This window comes from Scyliorhinus torazame, chromosome 23 (genome assembly GCF_047496885.1).
Source record: "Scyliorhinus torazame isolate Kashiwa2021f chromosome 23, sScyTor2.1, whole genome shotgun sequence".
NCBI lineage: Eukaryota > Metazoa > Chordata > Chondrichthyes > Carcharhiniformes > Scyliorhinidae > Scyliorhinus > Scyliorhinus torazame.
Window position 1 is genome coordinate 15,979,331 of NC_092729.1, and position 8,071 is coordinate 15,987,401.

General features: G+C 52.1%; 1 long non-coding RNA gene across 1 annotated transcript; it reads right to left on the minus strand.

Annotated features, from left to right (window-relative positions):
* Positions 1–568: 568 nt before the first annotated feature.
* On the minus strand, positions 569–7,311 carry LOC140399572 (uncharacterized). The gene is made up of 2 exons (XR_011937727.1): positions 6,840–7,311; positions 569–870 (listed from the first exon to the last, which is right to left on the minus strand). It is a non-coding gene; the product is annotated as an uncharacterized lncRNA (long non-coding RNA).
* Positions 7,312–8,071: the final 760 nt, after the last annotated feature.

Consider the following 8,071-nt stretch of genomic DNA (forward strand, 5'->3'; position numbering starts at 1 on the left):
CCATGGCACCTAGAAACCCGTAACTGTGTTCTGAAACACTCCATGGCGTTCAGAAACACTTCACCGTGCCTTGAACCCCTCCATGGCGCCTCAATGCAGTTCGCGGCACCGAGAAACCGTTAACGGTTCCGGGAAAACTTTTGTGGTGTTCTGAAAACATCCGGGGTGCCCTGAAAAATGAAAGCAAACCTCAGCACCCACTGAACATTTCCTCCACACTCTGATCTCCTGCACCATCCTCTGAATCACTTCACCATCCTCTTACTCACCCACTAAATCCCTCCCCTATTTTCTGAATCAATTGCCGAGCTCCAGAACCATTTCCATGGTTACCTTCTATCACTTCCAGACCCCCAGCTCGTTCTCCATAGCCCAGTACTTGAGACATCCTCACATGTAAGTGGTCAGAGAGCTGATATTGTGGCCCCCTATCTTATCTCAGACCATTTGCATCGACCTCCCCTCCCCTTTATCTGGAATGTACACATCTGTTCCCAGCCTCAATTCAAACCGGACACCTTCGCTACAGACAGCCTGATCCTGAGGGGAAACAAGACATGAAGCAGTGACCAATGCAGTAAGTTTTATTTCTGATTACAGGCCATTATCCAGACAGCAGGAATACAAGGTCAGGTGTTAGAGGAGTGAAGTAATAAATTAGCCTGTTGTCCAGGAAAGAAGCTTCCATTCAGAGAGAACATGGAGATCCCGGGTTGATGGTCGCCCCTCACTGGATCATTCATCTTTCCCTTCAATCCGAATTTGACCCATCATCGTTTTGGGAAGGGAGAAAGTCACGTGCAATCTTCTCAGTGACTGACGGATCACTGATTCTGGCCTCCAACATCGGAGTTTTTGATTTATAACCGTCTAAGAGTAAAAGAAAACATGATGAAGGAATTAATTACGGGTTGTTCAGCCTGATGGAGAACAATGAGAAAACAGAAAGCAGAATCTCTCAGCCTGACAGGGACACACTCGGCACAAAGCAGCAACATTAGGTTTGTTGTATATAATAATATTCCACAGTTTACAGCCTCCCACTCCCAGACTTGTATAAACCCACTCCGTCTCCCCACCTCCTGGTCGGAACAAACTCATTCCCTCCCTCCACCTGCTGGTCTGTACAAACACACTCCCTCCACCTCCTGGTCTGTACAAACTCCCTCCCTCCCTCCACCTGCTGGTCTGTACAAACTCACTCCCTCCACCTCCTGGTCTGCACAAACTCACTCCCTCCACCTCCTGGTCTGTACAAACTCACTCCGTCCACCTCCTGGTCTGTACAAACTCACTCCCTCCACCTCCTGGTCTGGACAAACTCACACCCACCACCTCCTGGTCTGTACAAACTCACTTTCTCCATCCACCGCCTGGTCTGTACAAACTCACTCCCTCCACATCCTGGTCTGTACAAACTCACACCCTCCACCTCCTGTCTGTACAAACTCACTCCCTCCACATCCTCGTCTGTACAAACTCACTCACTCCACCTCCTGGTCTGTACAAACTCACACCCTCCACATCCTGGTCTGTACAAACTCACACCCTCCACCTCCTGTCTGTACAAACTCACTCCCTCCACATCCTCGTCTGTACAAACTCACTCACTCCACCTCCTGGTCTGTACAAACTCACACCCTCCACATCCTGGTCTGTACAAACTCCCTCCCTCCACCTCCTGGTCTGTACAATCTCACTCCCTCTCCTCCTCGTCTGTACAAACTCACGCCCTCCACCTCCTGGTCTGTACAAACTCACTTCCTCCATCCACCTCCTGGTCTGTACAATCTCACTCCCCCTCCTCCTCATCTGTACAAACTGACTCCCTCCCACCGCCTCCTGGTCTGTACAAACTCACTTTCTCCATCCACCGCCTGGTCTGTACAAACTCCCGCCCTCCCTCCACCTCCTGGTCTGTACAAACACATTCCCTCCACCTCCTGGTCTGGACAAACACATGCCCTCCCTCCACATCCTGCTCTGTAAAAACGCACACCCTCCAACTCCTGGTCTGTACAAACTCACTCACTCCCTCCACTCGTGGTCTTCACAAACTCACTCCCTCCACCTCACGGTCTGTACAAATTCACTCCCTCCACCTCCTGGTCTGTACAAACTTACTCACTCCCTCCACCTCCTGGTCTGTACAAAGTCACTCCCTCAACCTCCTGGTCTGTACAAACTCACCCCCACCACCTCCTGGTCTGTACAAACTCCCTCACTCCCTCCACATCCTGGTCTTCACATACTCACCCCCACCACCTCCTGGTCTGCACAAACTCCCTCCCTCCACCTCCTGGTGTGTACAAACTACCTCCCTCCACCTCCTGGTCTGGACAAACTCACTCCCTCCCTCCACTTCCTGGTCTGTACAAATTCACTCCCTCCACCTCCTGGTCTGTACAAACTCCCTCCCTCCACCTCTTCGTCTGTACAAACTCATTCCCTCCACCTCCTGGTCTGTAAAAACTCCCTCCCACCACCTCCTGGTCTGTACAAACTCACTCACTCCACCTCCGGGTCTGCACAAACTCTCTCCCTCCACCTCCTGGTCTGTACAATCTCACTCCCCCCTCCTCCTCGTCTGTACAAACTCACTCCCTCCCACCACCTTCTGGTCTGTACAAACTCACTTCCTCCATCCACGTCCTGGTCTGTACAAACTCCCTCCCACCCTCCACCTCCTGTTCTGGACAAACACATTCCCTCCAACTCCTGGTCGGTACAAACTCACTCCCTCCCTCCACCTCCTGGTCTGTACTAATAGACTCCCTCCCTCCACTTCATGGTCTGTACAAACTCACTCACTCCACCTCCTGGCCTGCACAAACTCACACCCTCCACCTCCTGGTCTGTACAAACTAACTCTGTCCACCTCCTGGTCTGCACAAACTCACTCCCTCCAGCTCCTGGTCTGTACAAACTAACTCTGTCCACCTCCTGGTCTGCACAAACTCACTCCCTCCAGCTCCTGATCTGTACAAACTCACACCCTGCACCTCCTGGTCTGTACAAACTCACTCACTCCACCTCCTGGTCTGCACAAACTCACTCCCTCCACATCCTGGTCTGTACAAACTCACTCCGTCCACCTCCTGGTCTGCACAAACTCGCTCCCTCCACCTCCTGGTCTGCACAAACTCACTCGCTCCACATCCTGGTCTGTACAAACTCACTCCGTCCACCTCCAGGTCTGCACAAACTCACTCCCTCCACCTCCTGGTCTGCACAAACTCACTTCCGCCACCTCCTGGTCTGTACAAACTCTCTCGCTCCACCTCCTGGTCTGTACAAACTCTCTCGCTCCACCTCCTGGTCTGTACAAAGTCACTCCCTCAACTTCCTGGTCTGTACAAACTCCCTCACTCCCTCCACCTCCAGGTCTTCACATACTCACTCTCTCCACCTCCTGGTCTGTACAATCTCCCTCCCTCCACCTCCTGGTCTGTACAAACTCGCTCCCTCCACCTCCTGGTCTGTACAAACTCCCTCCCTCCACCTCCTGGTCTGTACAAACTCCCTTCCTCCACCTCCTGGTCTGTACAAACTCCCTCCCTCCACCTCCTGGTCTGTACAAACTCCCTCCCTCCACCTCCTGGTCTGTACAAACTCCCTCCCACCACCTCCTGTTCTGTAAAAACTCACACCCTCCACCTCCTGGTCTGTACAAACTCGCTCCCTCCACATCCTGGTCTGTACAAACTCACTCCCTCCACCTCCTGGTCTGGACAAACTCCCTCCCTCCACCTCCTGGTCTGTACAAACTCACTCCCTCCCTGCACCTCCTGGTCTGTACAAACTCCCTCCCTCCACCTCCTGGTCTGGACAAACACACTCCCTCCCTCCACCTCCTAGTCTGTACAAACCACTTCCCTCCCTCCACCTCCAGGTCTGTACAGATATACTCCCTCCTCTTCCTGGTCCGGACAAGCTCACTCAATCCCTCCACCTCTTGGTCTGTACAAACTCACACCCTCCACCTCCTGGTCTGCACAAACTCCCTCCCTCCACCTTCTGGTGTGTACAATCTCACTCCCTCCACCTCCTGATCTGTACAGACTCACTCCCTCCCTCCTCCTCCTGGTCTGTACAAATAGACTTGCTTCCTCCACCTCCTGGTCTGTACATACTTACACCCTCCACCTCCTGATCTGTACAAATAGCCTCCCTCCCTCCACCTCTTCGTCTGTACAAACTCACACCCTCCACCTCCTGGTCTGTACAAACTCCCTCCCACCACCTCCTGGTCTGTACAAACTCACTCATTCCACCTCCTGGTCTGCACAAACTCACTCCCTCCACCTCCTGGTCTGTACAATCTCACTCCCCCCTCCTCCTCGTCTGTGCAAGCTCACTCCCTCCCACCACCTCCTGGTTTGTACAAACTCACTTCCTCCATCCACCTCCTGGTCTGTACAAACTCCCTCCCTCCCTCCACCTCCTGGTCTGTACAAACACATTCCCTCCACCTCCTGGTCTGTACAAACACATTCCCTCCACCTACTGGGCTGGACAAACACACGCCCTCCCTCCAAATCCTGCTCTGTACAAACGCACACCGTCCAACTCCTGGTCTGTACAAACTCACTCCCTCTACATCCTGGTCTGTACAAACGCACTCCCTCCACCCTCTGGTCTGTACAAACTCCCTCCCTCCACCTCCTTGTCTGTACAAACCCCCTCCCTCCACCTCCTGGTCAGTACAACTCACACCCTCCACCTCCTGGTCTGTACAAACTCACTCCCTCTACATCCTGGTCTGTACAAACTCCTTCCCTCCACCTCCTGGTCTGTACAAACTCCCTCACTCCACCTCCTGGTCTGTACAAACTCACTCCCTCCCTCCACCTTCTGGTCTGTACAAATTCACTCCCTCCACCTCCTGGTGTTTACAAACTCACTCCCTCCACCTCCTGGTCTGTACAAACTACCTCCCTCCACCTCCTGGTCTGTACAAACTCACTCCCTCCCTCCACCTTCTGGTCTGTACAAATTCACTCCCTCCACCTCCTGGTCTGTAAAAACTCCCTCCCTCCACCTCCTGGTCTGTACAAACTCCCTACCTCCACCTCCTGGTCAGTACAAACTCCCTCCCTCCACCTCCTGGTCTGTACAAACTCACTCCCTCCACCTCCTGGTCTGTACAAACTCACTCCCTCCACATCCTGATCTGTACAAACTCACTCCCTCCACCTCCTGATCTGTACAAACTCCCTCCCTCCACCTCTGGGTCTGTACAAACTCCCTCTATCCCTCCACCTCCTGGTCCGTACAAACTCCCTCCCTCCACCTCCTGGTCTGGACAAACACACTCGCTGCCTCCACCTCCTGGTGTTTACAAACTCACTCCCTCCACCTCCTGGTCTGTACAAACTCCTTCCCTCCCTCCACCTCCTGGTCTTGACAAACTCCCTCCCTCCACCTCCTGGTCTGTACAAACTCCCTCCCTCCCTCCAACTCCTGGTCTACACAAACGTACTCCCTCCACCTCCTGGTCTGTACATAACTCACTCCCTCCACCTCCTGGACTGTGCCAACTCCCTCCCTCCACCTCCTGGTCTGTACAAACTCACTCCCTCAACCTCCTGGTCTGTACAAACTCACTCCCTCCACTTCCTGGTCTGTACAAACTCCCTCACTCCCTCCACCTCCTGGTCTTCACATACTCACTCCCTCCACCTCCTGGTCTGTACAAACTCACGCCCTCCACCTCCTGGTCTGTACAAAGTCACTCCCTCAACCTCCTGGTCTGTACAAACTCTCTCCCTCCACTTCCTGGTCTGTACAAACTCCCTCACTCCCTCAACCTCCTGGTCTGTACAAACTCACTCCCTCCACTTCCTGGTCTGTACAAACTCCCTCACTCCCTCCACCTCCTGGTCTTCACATACTCACTCCCTCCACCTCCTGGTCTGTACAAACTATCTCCCTCCACCTCCTGGTCTGTACAAACTCACTCCCTCCCTCCACCTCCTGGTCTGTACAAATTCACTCCCTCCACCTCCTGGTCTGTAAAAACTCCCTCCCTCCACCTCCTGGTCTGTACAAACTCCCTACCTCCACCTCCTGGTCAGTACAAACTCCCTCCCTCCACCTCCTGTTCTGTAGAAACTCCCTCCCTCCAACTCCTGGTCTGCACAAACTGACTCCCTCCACCTCCTGGTCTGTACAAACTCACACCCTCCAGCTCCTGGTCTGTATAAACTCACTCCCTCCACCTCCTGGTCTTTACAAATTCACACCCTCAACCTCCTGGTCTGCACAAAGTCACTCCGTCCCTCTACCTCCTGGTCTACATCAACACACTCCCTCCCTCCTCCTAGTCTGTACAAACTCACTACCTCCCTCTACCTCCTGTACCGAAGTACAGTGAAAATTAAATGGGGAGAAATGGCTGATGGAGATGCTGATCCTGTCTTCACACACAGTCCACACTCTCACAATCTGTAGCAGTGTCAGTGACCAGGAACAGTAACTGAATTCTGCAATAAGGACAATGACAAGAGTTTGCTATCCGGATCAATGATCCCACTATGACCCAGCAACGTGCCCCGCCCAGTAACCTGTGGTTTCATTATTGATCCGTGTGGACCAGCTCACAAAACCAACAAGCCCCGCGAAACACTCCGATAGTGACTAAAATATCAGAGATTTACCAATGGAGATTGTTTATCCTGAATTCTTCAGTTTGTTTTAGAATCTCACAATCCACATCTCTTAACCTATCAAACCATTGCATTCAAAGCAAATACAATCGCTTTAAAATTAATCTGCATGAACCCCAGCGGCTTTAGTGTTGGAGAACGTTCAGAGATTCTTACTTCCTTCCATAATACCTGGTCTCGCTCCAGTAGGATTGCTCTGAGTCAGCACGAGAAGTACAAGCACCAGGAACAGCGCTTTCTGCATCTTCACTGGGGTCTGTCAGAGGTACGGTCAGAATGCTGGTGTAGATCTGCTCTCTATCTAATCGCGGAGTGTTGCTGCTTTTATAATCCCACTAGCGGGCGTGTCTGCTTCCTGGTGATATCATTGGAAACTGTTTTCCTTAATGCTGCCTTATTTCCATGAATGTCGCCTTGAGCAAAGCCAGATCCACACAGCTGTTTAGTTTAAAAATCTAAAGGGGACAGCAGTGTACCTCGCTAGTGTTCCACATGATGTGTTCCTCTTGCTGACAGCCTCTCCCTCCGAAATGAAGCTGTGCTTAGAGTGCATATACAGACACAGTGCCTGTAAAAATGTTCATCAAAACCCCTGAATTTGGACGAACGTCCTTTTTTGTGAAGCACATCTGTATCTTAGACCCTGTCGCGTTGTGTCAGGCCATCTTCAGATGCCTATCCACATGTAGGTCCGGACACTGTATCCCTGCACTCTTCAGACCGGAGACATTATTTCCGTGTCGTCCCTGCCTCGCACTTTTGTTAAAATGCATCACGTCACAATGAAGGAAAAGAAGAGCAAAGCAAATTACAGCACAAGAGCAGGCCCTTCGGCCCTTCAAGACTGCAGCCACTTTGCTGCCCGTCTGAAAGGCGCTTCTGTGGCCGCGAAAGGACTCCAGGTTGGTAGTTTGCCTCCCTGATGCCAAGGTCCTGGATGTCTCTGAGCGGCTACAGAGCATCTTCAAACGGGAGGAAATCAGACAGAGGTCATTGCCCACATTGGCACCAATGACATAGGAGAAGCAGTAGCGAGGTCCTGTAACTGCAATTTACGCAGCTCGGTACAATATTAAAAAGCAAATCCTCTAGGGTAGTAATCTCAGGAATACTCCAGGTGCCATGTACTCGCAAGGCTAGCAACAGCGATATAGTGCAGATGAACACGTGGCTAAAGAACTAGTGTAGAAGGGAGGGCTTCAATTTGTTTGATCACTGGGATGTCTTCCACGGAAGGCGAGGCCTTACAAGAAGGGCAGGTTACAACTGAACTAGAGGGGCACCAATATCCTGACTGGGAGGTTTGCTTGTATGCTATCTGTCTTACTTGTTGTACTCCGTGCATTGAAGCAGATACACTCCAGACCTCCAGGCCCACTGAGTTCGACCTCCCTCAGCCTACA